This window comes from Bubalus bubalis, chromosome 15 (assembly GCF_019923935.1).
Source record: "Bubalus bubalis isolate 160015118507 breed Murrah chromosome 15, NDDB_SH_1, whole genome shotgun sequence".
NCBI classification, from domain to species: Eukaryota; Metazoa; Chordata; class Mammalia; order Artiodactyla; family Bovidae; genus Bubalus; species Bubalus bubalis.
The window spans coordinates 37,894,929-37,911,480 of NC_059171.1; the positions used below are offsets into that span (position 1 = coordinate 37,894,929).

The 16,552-nt window shown below is 42.3% G+C and overlaps 1 protein-coding gene across 11 annotated transcripts in view; it reads left to right on the forward strand.

The window, feature by feature from the left end:
* Positions 1-16,552, forward strand: part of PAG1 (phosphoprotein membrane anchor with glycosphingolipid microdomains 1) — a 153,606-nt gene that overhangs the window by 83,896 nt on the left and 53,158 nt on the right. For 6 of the 11 annotated variants that reach the window (XM_044928648.2, XM_044928652.2, XM_044928647.2 and 3 more), the window contains one exon: positions 7,679-7,776. The gene's annotated coding sequence lies outside the window, so the exon portion shown is untranslated. Of the gene's footprint in view, positions 1-5,049; positions 5,137-7,678; positions 7,777-11,422; positions 11,467-16,552 lie in introns of all 11 variants that reach the window. The other 5 variants (XM_044928649.2, XM_044928650.2, XM_044928651.2 and 2 more) reach the window with 3 other exon arrangements.

Consider the following 16,552-nt stretch of genomic DNA (forward strand, 5'->3'; position numbering starts at 1 on the left):
TGTTGCTTTGCATACACTAGGGATTTCAGCTGTTAGATTGTGTGAAAATGAAGCAAGAGACATCAGATGGTGTGACGACTAGAAGTGTTAACATGGTAAATACCAGGAAGGCTGGAAGTGTGAGCTAAAGCAGTCTGAGGTGAGGGGGGCGGGGTGGAAAAGATGAGACAGCTGGGAGAACCAGCAAGAAAAATGGCCAGAAAACGTGAGGGAGCTTAACAAGAGAAGTGCAGCCCAAGGAAAATAAGAATGCAGGGGAAGGAAGCATCATAAGTTATGTTTTTCCAATATTCACAGTTTCTGTTATTTGAACCTAGGGCTTCCCCGATGGCTCAGCGGTAAAGAGCCTGCCTGCAAAGCAGGAGACACAGGTTGGATCCCTGGGTCAGGAAGATCCCCTGGAGAAGGGAATGGCAACCCACTCCAGTATTCTTGCCTGGGAAACCCCATGGGCAAAGGAGCCTGGCAGGCTAGAGTCCATGGGGTTGCGAAGAATCAGATACAACTTAGCAGCTAAACAACAACAGCAATTTGAACCTAATCCTGTTCTAGGAAACATGAGGACTCATTTGGGTAAAACACTAGAAATATGCACGGCCCAAAACTGTGTGAGATGCCTAATATAATAACAAATGAAGGAAACAGAATTGGAAAGCATCTTGACATTGAACACAGTGACCCAAATCTAAGGCAGATATAGCACAGGGATGTCAATAGCACCTCACTACCACTGCCACCAATTAACTTGCAAAAAGGCAGTAAAGAGAGATCTTTAGTCCCCTGGGGCGGGGGAGATACATGAAGAGGACCAAGTTGGGAGGACACAGAGAAGGTAGGAGGAGACATGCTGGGGGCTGAGTCTTTCAGTTTTTGACATTCTCTTATTTGAAGGCAATTCTCCAGATGAATTAGCACTGCACCCGTGAAGAGGAGCACAGGACTCTTACATGTGTCAGTCCAGATACTACACTTTTATTTAGAAAACCTAATCTGTCAAAGCTATGGTTTTTCTAGTAGTCTTGTACAGATGTGAAAGTTGGACCATAAAAGAGGCTGAGTGCCAAAGAATTGATGCTTTTAAATTGTTCTCCCTATAGCAGGAAATACTTAAGATGTTTAAGCCTACCCACAGTGTGTAAGGCTTCCACCCATCATGTTCTAAGTCTTGCCCACAGTCGTCTTGCTCAGTGCTGACTGAATGTTGGTTGAATTTTGATCTCCCCTGCTGAGAATGGTACTGCCTCAATGCTGACCACTGGGATGACCACCGCTACATTCCAAGTAGCCTTCCTTACCATCCAGATGTAAGATCCGGTATCCCAGGCATGACTCCAGTTTCCCAGGAGACTCACTGCTGGATCTTCTAAGTTTAACTCTTTCTCTTCCCATCTGTCTCAGTGTCTGGAACTCATAATCTACTTTGGATACCATGATCTATCATGATCTTGCCAAGAATTGTGCCTCTTACCCTGCCTCCTTGCCCAGTGGCAAGATTCTGTAGCCACGACTGGACCTCAAGGACGGTAGCAGGCACCTTCCTGATTCCCCGGCTTGTTGCTCCTTACTGAGAGCTCTGCCCTCCCTGTGATAGCTGGGTCCTGAGAATTCCCCTCCCACCGTCCCTGAAACCCAGATGAGGATGATTTCCTAAATCAGATCGAGGTTACCTTGTCCATCAGATGTTGTGTTTGGTTCCTGAGTTGCGTTTTGCAGCTGGATTGGGCTCTCTGCCTACTCTGCTCTCGTGAGCAGGCCTGGCCAGGGCTCAGCTCCTTTCTCTTTGCAGCCTTTGTTCTCTTTGGGTCATGCTAACGGGCGAAAGGGTTAGTCACTCAGTCAGGTCAGACTTTTTGCGATCCCATGGACTGTAACCAGCCAGGTTCCTGTGTCCATGGGATTCTCTGGGCAAGAGTACTAGAGTGGGTTGCCATGCCCTCCTCCAGGGGATCTTCCCTACCCAGGGATCGAATCCAGGTTCCCTGTATTGTCGGCAGATTCTTTACTGTCTGAGCCACCAAGGGAGTGAGTCATGCGAAAAATGAAAGTGTTAGTCACTCAGTCATGTCCGACCCTTTGTGACCCTATGGACTGTAACCCACCAAGCTCCTCTCTCCATGGAATTCTCTAGGCAAGCATCCTGGAGTGGGTGGCCATTCCCTTTTCCAGGGAGCGAACCAAGGGAGTGAGTCACGCTAGATGATACTCAAAACTACACTCTTTGAAATAGAGAAGGGGACACTCAAAGGCAGGAGAACAGGGATTTCTTTAAATATGTGTCTTTAAGTATTTTAGATGTTGCCCTGTAGAACAGTACTGGACTTGTCCTGCATAACCCTAGAAATTAGAACCAGGACTCAAACTAGTCTACAGCCACAAGCCTTCCTTACCCCTAGCTCAAACCTAACAGTGCTTTCCAGATACAGAAAGGGATTCCTTCTCAAGCCTTTCTTTTGATTTATTTATTTTTTGGCTATGCTGTGTCTTCATTGCTGTGTGGGATTTTCTCTAGTTGCAGCAAGTGGGGGCTACTCTTCATTGCAGTGTGAGGGCTTCTTTTGTTAAGGAGCACGGGCTCTAGACTGTGTGGGCTCAATGGTTGGGGTGCAAGGGCTTAATCGCTCCAGGGCATGTGGGATCTTCCCAGACTAGGGATCAAACCCATGTCTCCTGCATTAGCAGATGGATGATTCACTACTGAGCCACCAGGGAAGCCCCTAGACACCTTTCATTATGGGAGGGAATCTATGATAAGCTGGAATAGCATGTTGAGGTTTTGTTTATTGGTTTATTTCCATTTTGCTGCTGTTGTTTAATCACTAAGTCATGTCCAACTCTTTGGGACCCCACGGACTGTAGCCCGCCAGACTCCTTTGTCTATGGGATTTCCTAGGTAAGAATACTAGAGTGCATTGCCATTTCCTTCACCAGGGGATCTTACTGACCCAGGGATCAAATCCACATCTCCTTAATTGGCAGGCAGATTCTTTACCATTGAGATACCAGGGACGCCCTTATTTCCACTAGAACATGGATAGGCTAGTGTTTACTTAGCTGGCATTTGCACATGAGCTATTTTGCCATGGTAATACGTCCATTGTGAGAGACCTACAGTCCTACTCCTTTTTCTGTCTTCAGGGACTGCAAGTGAGAGCAGCTTCATTACTGTAATATCCTGGAGTCTGCTCTGATTTTTAAAAACTCACTCAAACAGTGAATAAATATTGAGTGATTATTGTATCTTAGACACCGTGATTCATTGCTTAGAGCATTTAACTTCTATTTTTAGCCGAGTATATTTTGACATTGCACTCACGAGCTAGAAGTTACAGACATTGGAGAAAGGGTTCAAGTATCAATTGAGGTTGGATTTATAGGTCACCTTTAAATTTCTTTTAAATTTGAGAATTATTCATTAAACTCCTTGAGTAAACGTCTCCTTATAAAGGAGCTCCTTGAATCTAGTCTCATATTGACTAGAGGTCTGGCCTGTCAAGCTTGAATTTGGAGTTGAGTTGCTCAGATCTGTACTACCAGATCCCAGTATTTATCTACCCAGATCGCAAGGTTTGCTAACAGTATCATCACTGCTGCCCTAGGAGGGGCCGTAGGGCATAGTTTTCAAGAAGTGTTCCTCTCCCTAAACCTCCTTTCAGCAATGGCAGCTGGGCCAGGCCATCTCTCAAGTGTTTAACCAATCTCTTGGGGGTCGCAGTGGCCCAGAATCCAAATTCTATTTTAGCTCCTCTAAGAGGCTTTAGCTAGAATGAGCCTTCAGGTTAGTCACAAAAATTCAAGTCAGTCCTAATGAGGTGGGTGAACCTGGAGCCTATTATACAGAGTGAACTAAGTCAGAGAGAGAAAGACAAATATTGTGTCTTAACGCATGCATATCTAATCTAGAAAGATGGTGCTGATGAACCTATTTTCAGGGCAGCAATGGAGACGCAGACCTAGAGTACAGACTTGTGGACACAGTGGGGAAAAGAGAGGGTGGGTCGAGCTGAGAAAAGAGTGTGGAAATGTATACGTTTTGCCATATGTAAAATAGATAGCAAGTGGGAATTTGCCCTGTGACACAGGGAGCTCAACCCACTGCTCTGTGACACCTAGAGGGGTGCGATGGGGTGGGGGATGAGAGGGGTTCAGGAGGGAGGGGACATATGTATACCTGTGGCTGATTCATGTTGATGTATGGTAGAGGCCAACACAATATTGTAAAGCAATTATCCTCCAATTAAAAAGACAAAAGGAAAAAAAACCCAACATGAATTCCCAGAGTCCATTTGTTGGAGCATCTTATGAATGACCTCATCCATGTTAAGACCCTGGTTAGAGTCCCCATGAGAACTATCTGTCAGAGAAGCTGGTGGAGAAGAAGTGCTGAGCTTGGCTTCTGCTGATTTAGTGTGTGCGGTGGTGGGGCGGGGTGGGGGGCAGTCATAGTTGAGTAGATACCTGGTTTCAGAAACCCTGAAATTCCATTTAGCAGAAAAAAGAAGTCAGCGTGGAAAAGATAGGATTTCTGTTTGACTAGATCAGTCATCGTTTGCGGTAATTAGCTGCTATCCACACTCAGAGATAGTCACGGTCTGAGATGGGACCTGAAGGAAACCTTGGTCCACACAGAAGTATATTCAGGTTGTCTCAGTCAGACTGTGATAGTTTTCAGTGGAGCTGGGTGATCCTGCTTTAGTGCAACAACTCCAGTGAGTCCAGCAAAAATTACACTTGGGTTTGCCCTGTGCTGTGTTCAGTTGCTTCAGTTGTGTCTGACTCTTTGCAGTCCCATGGACTGTAGCCCCTCAGGCTCCTCTGACCAAGGGATTTTTCAGGCAAGAATATTGGAGCAGGGTGCCATTTCCTCCTCCAGGGGATCTTCCCGACCCTGGGATTGGACCTGCGTTTCTTGTATTGACAGGCGGATTCTTTACTACTGAGCCACCAGGGAAGCCCCATTTGGAGAAATGTCTACTCAGATCCTTTGCCTTTTTTTGGTTGGGTTGTTTGTCTTTTCATCATTGAATTATAAGACTTCTTTGTATATTCTAGATAAAAGGTCCCCAACCTCTGGGCCATAGACCAGACCTTCGCAGGTTAGGAAGCAGGCCACACAGCAGGAAGTGAGCGACGGGAACAGTTAAGTGTCATCTGTTTCTCACCATCACTCACATTACTGGTTGAACCATCCCCCTCCCACATCTGTGGAAATACTGTCTTTCATAAAACCTGTCCATGATGCCAAAAAGAGGTTGGGGACCGCTGCTTTATCAGATATGATTTGCACATGTATTTTTTCATTCTTTGGGTCGTCTTTTCACTTTCTTGATCGTATCCTTTAAAACATAAAAAATGTTTTTGATTTAGAGGAAGCTTAAATTATCTATTTTTCTTTAATTACTTGTGCTTTTGGTATTACATCTAAAATACCAGTGCCAAATCTGAGCTCATAAAGACTTACCCTTATGTCTTCTTCTAAGAGTTTTGTAGTTTTAGCTGTTAAATTTAGGCATTTGATCCATTTTGAGTTAACTTTTCTATGCAGTCTGAGTTGAGGATCCAACTTCATTCTTTGGCATGGAGCTATCCAGTTGCCCCAAAATCTTTCATTGGAAAGACTATTCTTTCCGTATTGAATAGTCTTGGCATCTTTGACAAAAATGAATTGGCCATAGATATGCGGGTTTATTCCTGGATGCTGAATTCTGTTCTGTTGGTCTAGATGTCTATCCTGTGCCTGTACCACACTGTCTTGATTACCTTGTTTCCTGGAATGTTTCTAACTGGTGAAATGCATGTTCTGAAAATGCAAAATTATGTACCACTTTTATGTGATTAAATTAGCGGCCAAATAATGTGTTCAGTTTTAAAATCAGACTCCTTACTCCTGTCTCGGAGAAGGCAATGGCACCCCACTCCAGTACTCTTGCCTGGAAAATCCCATGGACGGAGGAGCCTGGTAGGCTGCAGTCCATGGGGTCACGAAGAGTCGGACACGACTGAGCGACTTCACTTTCACGTTTCACTTTCATGCATTGGAGAAGGAAATGGCAACCCACTCCAGTGTTCTTGCCTGGAGAATCCAGGGACGAGGGAGCCTGGTGGGCTGCCATCTATGGGGTCACACAGAGTCGGACACGACTGACGCGACTTAGCGGCACTAGCAGCAGCAACTCCTGTCTAGTAATACAGATAGCATACGCAAGCCAGTTAACTCCCGTACATATTAGTAAGATTTGGCTTTTTAAGAAGCATGTTTGTTCTTTTCATTTTATTTTTTTAATGTAGCAGTTTGCTTTAGATAGTAAATTTTGCTCATATCACTAATGAACTCAAGAGAGTTCTCTGGGATTGACAGTGACAACATGGGAGAGTGGAGAGGTTTGCAGTTGGAATCTGTATCTAAATATATCTGTATGGCAGGAGCTCAGGAGGAGGGTTTGATTTGAAATCTAATGAAAGATTGAAAGATGGCTCTTTTCTGTCAAGCGCTTCACCTAGTGAAGCCCTGCCCTCTCTGTTTGCTTGATTGACAGTGGAAAGACCTGGAGTTGAGTTGGAGAACAACAGCCCTTGACTGTGTGACTTATTCTAATCTTTTTAGACTTTCTTTTTTCTTTTTTTTTTTTTAAGGAAAAAAATAATGTAGCTAAATGCAGCGGCAAGGAAAAGTCAGCCGATTCTTACTTGGTAACTATCAGGGAAACAATAGATGTACCTAAAGATAGTATAAATAATCTGCTGATTCTGCTATGGAAAACAGAAAGTCTCAGTCTAAGCGATTATGTGTGGTTCTAATAAAAGAACATCACCGGAAGCAAATCTAGAAGGCTCATGTTGTATTCAATTTTTTAGATTTTAAATCAGGAATTGTACCTTAGTCTGTTAAATAATCAAGCCGTTCTGAATCTTAGTCAACTTCTAGGATATTCTCCTTGGAGATTCATTTATTCATTCATTTCATCCTTCTCCCATCCTCCCTCTCTTAATACTTTTATCATGGTGTCTTCTGTAAAAATAGAGGTTCAGTGCAGGAGATGTTTATTAGACGGTGGGAAGAGAATTGGAGAGGAAAGTGGGGTGGAGGAAAGGCAGGGCACTGGCCATAGAGCAGAGCCATGGATGTGAGATGAACTGAAGTCATCCCTGCGGTCTCCTCCATTCCTGCACATCTTCGCCATTTTCACAGTGGAGCAGATGAAAGAACACTCGGGACTAGATCTGCATGTCATTCAGCCTGCCTTGTTCATGCTGCACCAAAGATTCTGCTTTTAGTAAGACATTTTCACAATTAATCACAGCTTACCTTACCTCGAAGCATAAATACTCTCTTCAAATAAATCATCTGTTTTATCTCAAGTTCAGACAACAGTTATTTGAATTTTAATATCACTCCAATAACACATAGATGGCTTTGTTGTAAAATGGGGACACATCAGGAAAGAGCGAGGAAATTGGTGTGTATTTGATTACACATTGACTTGGCTGCTATTTGGAGGCCTTTTTTTTTTATTCATTCACTACTGTGTGTAGTTTTGTCTCTTCTTTGTAGTTTGCTTTGTTCAAGAAGGAATATAAAGCTCTAGGTTTGGATTTTTCCAGTGAACTAGACCAGCATCTGTCACAGTCTTTATCCATCTTTTTTTTTTTTTTTGCTAACTTTCTTTCTCTTTGGTTATAGGCCAAGACAGAAGAGAGAACATTCAACACCACAACATTTCAAAGGCAATACATTTCGCCAGCATTTTGAATACTTATTTGGACGGACATTTCTCCAAGGTAAATATTACCATTGTACCCGTGATGGGGGCGCATCATTAGAATTTGCAGTTTGCAGTGGGAGTGCACAAAGGCTTAATTGTTTCGTCTACAAACCTCGAGTGATAGGCGAGAGAGAAGGAGAGGGGGCCAGAGGAAAGCAAGCCGTGCTACTGGGATCTCCTGCGGTCTCTTGTGAATGTGTTACCAGGAGAATGCCAGCAGAGTCTGGGAGCCCATTGAGCTGGACTCAGAATGTGTGGGAGAAAGGGGAAGCTGTATTTTTTTTTCTGCTTTTCAGTGTCTCTCAGATATTCATGAAAGCAGAAGGCAGTGTGGTCTGATTGTAAAAATAGCATTTCTCCTTTTAAGAGGGAAGAGTTGGGTAATTCCTTTTAGGGGTTAAAATAAGATTTATGCTGTTTCACATCACGAGGTGGGGGAAACCTGAATCATGGTATTTTTAGCCAACTAAGACTTAGGAATATGGAAGATTTTAAAGAAATCCGTTTATAAAGATACCTACTAAGTAAATCGTTGGCTGCTGATAAATGCCTTGTGAATGAATTTTCTTGTTGGGAAGATTATATTCTTAATGCCTCTTTTGGGGGAGGGGAAGGGGTGTTTGTGTGTATGTGTGTGTGTATGTGAGAGAGAGAAATAGAGAGAGTGAATATGAGACAGACACACTAAAGAGAAATCTCTCAGCATCATACAGTATATTTCAGGGAAGTAACTCTAGGCATTTTCTTTGTGAATCATGAGCTTAGTGGGAATAAAAATGTTCACAGAGGTAGCTGAATTTCCTAGTGAGCTCCAGCATTCATGAATTAGCTGCCAATATTTTAACACAAATTGCTGTGTCATTTCTCTGAAGTTCCCCGGTTGCTGCTGAGTCTGTAGCTAAAAGCTGTTTTGGCCAAGCCCTGAGATTATAGCTGATGAACTGCCTCCTTCCTTCGAGAAAGATGTTCATGGGCATGCACACTTAGAAATGCAAAAATCTATGATCCAATTTAAAAGAAAATAAACTTGTCAACTTTCTCTGTTTAGCAGTTGATAGAGAGTTGACATTACTTCGTCCCGAGCCGGCTAGAATGCCGTTCCAGATTGACAGGGTGAGAAGAATGCCTTCCTCCCCAGTCCTTATTCTGCCTGTTTTCTTCTGAAGGGGCTGGATCGAGGAAGTGGAGGCTGTACATTAGAGGAGAATTGTGTGATACTATTCATTCTCTGATCTGACAGAGAAGACATTGTTTATTCACTGTAATAGGGTTGCCAGGAATCTGTGCTGTGCATACAGAATGCAACAGCACAGAGCAGTGGGAAATCTCAAAATCCTGAGCAGTATATCAGCTTAGAGCTTTTTAAAATATATCTATATAAATTCTAATAGCCTCCATGACTGTAGATGCAAGTCATAATGTGGGGAGATAGTTTTCCTCGAAGTGACTTCTTCACATTGCATTTCGCATGTCTCACATGGAAGAAGTCATTAAGATAGCAGCCTGCCTTTCTAGATACTGTAGTAACAGAAATTAAAATCATGAAAGGTGAGAATTACCTTCTAAACACACTAGACCTGCTTTGAGATTGCTCCCTGCATATTAGCATTCAGATGTCGAAATCAGTGGAAAATAACCCGTGCGTGTCATGGGATGACTCACAGAAACAAGTAGGGGCTGCCTGAGATACGAGAAAAAAAGACAAACTCAAAGATGTGCCTTGAGGTAAGACGTGCCCTGCCAGAGACAGTGCTAGAAGACGCCATGCTCAGAATGCTCCAGAACTTTAAAGGCAACAACAACTGTAAAAGCCAAGGTTCAAAGCAGTGCGCAAACGCTGCACTGGAAACCGAGCTGGCGGAAATGTAAACCCAGACCAAGGCTTGGGGTTTGTGCTTCTTAAAGGCTCTGCGTTCACTCCGCTCCCCTGCCACCCTGATCACAGCCCCAGGTGTGTGGGGTCTCAGGGTGTGTATGTGTGTGCGTGTGTGTTTCTTACCAGAACAGAGAAAGGTGTTGCCAGGCTGCAGGCTGTATGTTCACAAACACAGCATGAGAGCTGGTCCAGGGTGGGCCTGAGAGCAGATGCGTGCGGCCACCCCCAGCCGTATTCATGGCCGCGTGTTCTTATATCAGAGAGAGATTTGTCATATTCCCCAGTCTCGGCTGGTATCTGTAAGAAGAACTCCCTGCATCTTTTTAGGTAAGAACTGTGTGTGTGTGTGTGCGCATGCTCAGTTGTGTCTGACTCTTTGAGACCCCATGGACTGTAGCCCACCAGGCTCCTCTGACCATGGGATTTTCCAAGCAAGAACTACCGGAATGGGTTGCCATTTCCTTCATGATATAAACTATGCTATTTCTAAAGTTATCGTTATGATGACATCAGTATGCAATCAGCTATTAGATGACTGTCATCTAATGACTATTAAATGACATACCCATCTCGGCTTTTTATGCAGTTTATATAAGGATTAGTCTTACACACCTCATGGAGCTCTTTTACTCTACCACTTGGGACATCATTCATGTACATTATCTGCTTTGGTTTTCTTCTAAAGAAATATGTATCCCCTTAAAACATATTTGACAATCTTTATAAAGTTGAATTTATTAACCATTTAAAAATATGTTAAATATATTTATATGATGCTGTTTTCAAGGAAATGCCAGAGACATCAAGAAAAATGAATCAAGGTGTTACTAAACTATTTCCCTCCATTCGTCAAGGGTACTTTTATTTTGTCTGTTTTAAAAGTAGTTTTTATTTTATCATTATCTGTTTATTTATTTTTTGGTTGCCCTGGTCTTCGTGGCTGCTCTCACGCTTTCTCTAGTTGCAGCAAGTGGGGACTACTCTGTGTTATCCTGTGCAGGCTTCTCATTGAGGTGACTTCTCTTATTGTAGAGCACAGGTCAGTAGCGAGCTGTGAACACGGGCTCGGCTGTCCCAGGTCATGTGGGATCTTCCCAGACCAGGGATCAAACCCGTGTGTCCTGCGTTGGCAGGTGGATTCCTATCCAGTGGATCCCCTGGGAAGTTCTGTTTTATTATTTTTAACAACTGAGTTAAGGACTCTGAAGGAAGTAAGGCAGAGATAGGGCTATTTCCTACTACTCCCACAGGGGCTCCTGGGAGGCGCTGCTAACTGGGAGGGCTGGGCAAGCCCTGAGAGATGCAGAAGATGCAGTTTGTAGGGCAGTTGCTGCCTCACCTGTGATTCTGGCAGCCCTGCCTCTCGTTCTGCCTCCTTGTTCCTCTTCTGCTGGAATCCCTGGTAACGGTACATGAGGCCTGATCATAAGCGTGTGTGAGTGACAGCCAGGCTTCCATCACAGCTGACCCCAGCCCACCAGGAAGTCAGTGTCTGCACCTCCAGAAGAGCACCGCCCGGCCTAGCCTCGTCTGTATCCTTGTAGGGAGTCAGGCCTGGCGTCTCACAGCGAGGCACACAGGAATCTTGTTCTCACCAATGTTGTGTGTCATCTTTGTCTGTTACGAAAGGAGACATATACCAATAGAAGGAAGTTGAAGTAAACACTTAAAGATTCTACTTAACAAGCACTATATTGTATGTGCCATGAGGCAGGTGTGGGTCTTTATAGCTCTTTGCAAATATTAAATCATTTATTCTGCCCGATTCCTCTACTACTACTATTAGGATGATTCCTGTGTTACTGAAGAGGAAACTGAAGCTCAGAGAGGGTGAGTAACTTCAAGGTCCCACAGACAGTGAGGGCCGGCAGCACTGGTGGGAGGGCCACCTGCAGGAGTCTAAGCCTTAGGGCTCTGTGCGCGCCACCCCAGGTGGCTTCTGTGTCACAGCAGAGCTTGCTGTGGCAAGGACTGTCAGGGACTGTGACAGGGACGGTCACGTCCCTTTGGGGTCTCTGAACACACGTGCCAGCCAGCAGAACTACACACAGCGCGTGTGACGTTGCTGGTTTGGGAACTGTCCACCCCTTGTCTCTTGGTGTTTATGTTGGGGGAAGAATTTGTAAGCTCTGTTCTTGCAGAATTCAAAGTGGGTGTGATTAATGCTTCACAGTAAACCCAGGCTTCCAGGCCCCGTGTCCCGAGGTTGTCGGATGAGCTGTCCTGCACAGCATCACCCAGCAGCACTGGGAGAAAGACCAGACGTGGTTGCTGTCCTTCTTCCTCTGCACTTCTTCACTGGGTGGATCCTGTACCTTGACAGATGGTGGCTTTTATACATCTCATGGGTGGCTGATTAGTGAGATGAGAAGCATAGAGGCATTGTTGTGACGTTATAAGCTGTAGTCATCTGGTCAAAACTCTTACATGCTTCTCACAGTGTTGGCCACGTTTTATTTTCAACTGGGTAATGGTTACATGGGTGTTTGTTGAATTCTGGTGGTGGTGGTGTTTTAGTCGCTAAGTCGTATCTGACTCTCTTGTGACCCCATGGACTGTAGCCCACCAGGCTCCTCTGTCCATGGGGTTTCCCAGGCAAGAATACTGGAGTGGGTTGCCGTTTCCTTCTCCAGGGGATCTTCCCAACCCAGGGATAGAACCTGCATTTCCTGCATTGCAGGTGGATTCTTTACCCACTGAGCCACCTGGGAAGCCCATCTGTTGAATTACACTTCTTGTAAATCTTAAATATCTTAATGTATTTGGGTAAGTTTTATGTTAGCCTATTAGGATATCTGTCCAATACAAAGTTCAATGTTAAAAAAAGAAAAAGTAATGAGAATCGCATGCAATTTGGCTTTCTGTTTATTAGAAACAAACATTATTCATATCCTTTTATATATCATCACACTCCTCTGGATAAACTGACTACACAGACAAGTCAAAATATGTATTAATTGCAGAGAGATGCTTACAAACTGCCACCTAAGACATTTTGTCTTATCTCATTGTTTTATAAGTAAACACAAAAATTATCGTAGCTTGATTGTTTTTGTTCAACATGTAAGATACCCAGATATATGTTAATGAAAACAATTATTTTCAAGTTTGATATAAGAACATAGTTTTAAACTCATATGTTTCATTCCAAATCAGTTATATACCAGTATGCTTTTTCAAATATTTGTCTTCAAGTCATGTATTTTATTAGATACTGAACGTGAAGTTAATTAAATAGCACATCCCTTATTAAATAGGAAAAATCAAAATAGGATTTTTAAAGTTTGTATTTAAATGAATATGACATATATAGTCTTGAATAATAACTTACCTAAAATTGAGTAATTTTATTTAAGTCACTTCTTTCTTGTGTACCATAAAATGTTTAAATAATTAAGATATCTCCTGGAGAACTTTGCTCAAGTGTCACTAGACAAGTCAAAACAGGTGAAAAAGCCTTTAATAAAGCCAGGAAAAGAGGTTGCAATAATTATTTGTATTCAGTTTAAAAGGAATCTAGCCATCCTCCGGTAAATGACTGGTAATTGGATAATATGAGGTCTAGTGAGATGCAGAAGGAAGATTAAAGTCCAGTGATACAGTCAGTTGGTTAGAAGAAAGTGTGAATCCACTCTTGGCCTGCCTTACTCAACCCACATCAAATGAGCATCTCCTGTAGCTTCTTGTCCCAGCTCTCAGTAAAAATCAGCAGTTACCTCTTCAACCTAACCTCAAGTGTGCTACACAAATCCCTATACTATTTATGTTCTCTTTTCTTATTGTAAGATATACAGAGAGACATACACTATCTTGAAATACCCATCATAAATCAGTGGCACTTCCCTGTTTTATTATTTTCTTTACAACTAAGGATGCTTTCTTCCCAAGAGTCCTATTTTTCTTAATCAAGTAAAATTTCTTAGAGTTTAATTTCCTTGTATTCTTGGACACTGGGGCTTCATTTGTACCATCTCTTTGGTGAACTTATTAGTTTTCATATTATGACTTCATTATTAACTTATTTTATTACAGTTAATACATTTTACATCTATTATATCCAAATGAAGCTAATGAATTTCAATGTGATTTAAGTCAGCATTATTATTTTCTAATAATATTCATGTTACTTGGCTATTCTAGTTTTTAATTTAAAAATCCAGTTCTCATGGGAGTAACTACTCTTTAATAAAACCTCTTAAAATTCTGAAGAAAGATTTCAATAGATATGATCTAAGGAAAAAGAAATACACATAAATGAAATATCTTTGTCTTTTTATCAATGTATGCTACACCATTTCTCTGTGAATTGTAACTAGCTTTCATTTTCAAACTTTGAAAAGATGAGTCATTTGTAGTAGGAAATGGATGCTAAAGATCTATGTTTGGCAACTCGAAGAACATTTTTAGCATTTGGATTTCCCTATTTATAGTACAGCGTCAGGCAGAGTGAATGTTTGGCATTTCTATAAGGGATGCAAACTCTTTAACATGCTCTGTTGTGATCTAACAATTCATTTCAGAGTAAGATGAATCAGTCTTGTTTGGAAAACTTTTTATACAAATATTGGCAAGAAGATTATGACTGCGTTTCTATGGATTTTACAAATGCAGAGTTCCCTAAAGTATAGTATATTTCACAATATTCCTTTCTTCTGCATTACTATAATTCTATATGAACTGTCTTTTATTACTCTGAACTCTCACACTCCCCTGCCCCATTCCTTACTTTTTAGACTGTTAATCCATGTTGAAGTCAGAGATCATGTTTCTCGGTCCCTCCAAGTGTCAAAAATTTTTTAACCTAAACTCCCTCTTAACTGCAGTATTTTTCTCATAGTTAAAACTCTAGATTACTTCTTTAACATATGCCCTTTTCTTTTAGATTAAGGCATTTGAGAACAGTAATTTGTAGGATATTGCCCTTAATTGGCTAAATAGGAGAGATATTCTATCCCCCACACACGTCCCAACACACAGTTGAACTAATGAAAAATAGAAGAAACTAAATGTAATGTGTGATCCTGGATCGGATCCTGTTCAGTTCAGTCACTCAGTCATGTCCAGCTCTTTGTGACCCCATGGACTGCAGCACGCCAGGCCTCCCTGTCCATCACCAACTCCCAGAGTTTACTCAACTCATGTCCATTGATTCAGTGATGCCATCCAACCATCTCATCCTCTGTCGTCCCCTTCTCCTCCTGTCTTCAATTTTTCCCAGCATCAGGGTCTTTTCTAGTGAGTCAGTTCTTTGCATCAGGTGGCCAAAGTATTGGAGTTTCAGCTTCAGCATCAGTCCTTCCAATGAATATTCAGGACTGATTTCCTTTAGGATGGACTGGTTGGATCTCCTTGCAGTCCAAGACACTCTCAAGAGTCTTCTCCAACACCACCGTTCAAAAGCATCAATTCTTCAGTGCTCAGCTTTCTTTATAGTCCAACTCTCACATCCATACATGACTACTGGAAAAACCATAGCCTTGACTAGATAGATCTTTGTTGGCAAAGTAATGTCTCTGCTTTTTAATATGCTCTCTAGGTTGGTCATAACTTGCCTTCCAAGGAGTAAGCGTCTTTTAATTTCATGGCTGCAGTCACCATCTGCAGTGATTTTGGAGCCCCAAAAATAAAGTCTGTCACTGTTTCCACTGTTTCTCCATCTATTTGCCATGAAGTGATGGGACCAGATGCCATGATCTTCGTTTTCTGAATGTTGAGCTTTAAGCCACATTTTCACCCTCCTCTTTCACTTTAATCAAGAGGCTTTTTAGTTCCTCTTCACTTTCTGCCATAAGGGTGGTGTCATCTGCATATCTGAGCTTATTGATATTTCTCCTGGCAATCTTGATTCCAGCTTGTGCTTCATCCAGCCCAGTGTTTCTCATGATGTACTCTGCATATAAGTTAAATAAGCAGGGTGACAACATACAGCCTTGACATACTCCTTTCCTATTTGGAACCAGTGTTGTTCCATGTCTAGTTCTAACAGTTGCTTCCTGACCATACAGATTTCTCAAGAGGCAGGTCAGGTGTCTGGTATTCCCATCTCGAAGAATTTTCAAGTTTTTTTTTTTTTTTTTCCAGGAATTTTCAAGAGTTTGTGGTGATCCACATAGTCAAAGGCTTTGGCATAGTCAATAAAGCAGAAATAGATGTTTTTCTGGAGCTGTCTTGCTTTTTCGATAATCCATTGGATCCAGAAACAAACCCGAAAAAGGGACATTAGGTAAAAAACTAAGGAAATCTGAACTAAGTATTGTTGTTGTTTAGCTAAGTCATGTCTGACTCTTTTGTGACCCCATGGACTGTAGCCTGCCAGACTCCTCTGCCCATGGGATTTCTCAGGCAAGAATATTGAAGTGGGTTGCCATTTCCTTCTCCAGGGGATCTTTCTGAGAATTAAATATGGACTTTAGTTAATAATAGTGTACCAACATTGGTTTATTAATTATAACACATGTACCATGTTAATGTAAGAATTTAATAATAGAATAGAAAGAGTACAGTAACTATATTTATACCTAATGTAGTAAATGGCTAGAGTTGGCCCCAGCCTTTTTGTCATAAGAAGAAATGGGATAGAAAGTGATAACTAATTCTCCTTTTGCCAAGGTCCTCTAGCAACACAGCCACCTGTTAACAGAGGTCAGTCCCAGCCAGCCGCAGTGACCATGGGGCTGTTATCTTCCCTGTGCCTGTCTCCAGAGACATGAGAGGTTGGTAGCTCAGACTTCCTGGGCTTGAGTTCCAGCCATTGGGTACTGGGGGCTTTGCTTGACTTGTTAAACTCTCTGGACCTCATTTTCCATTTCTGTGAAATCAGAGTCAAACCAGATTTTTCCCTCCTGAAAACCATGGCTTAGAAAAATTCTGACTCTCTGAATATGTGCTGGAGGTTTATTTGTAATTACAACTATGG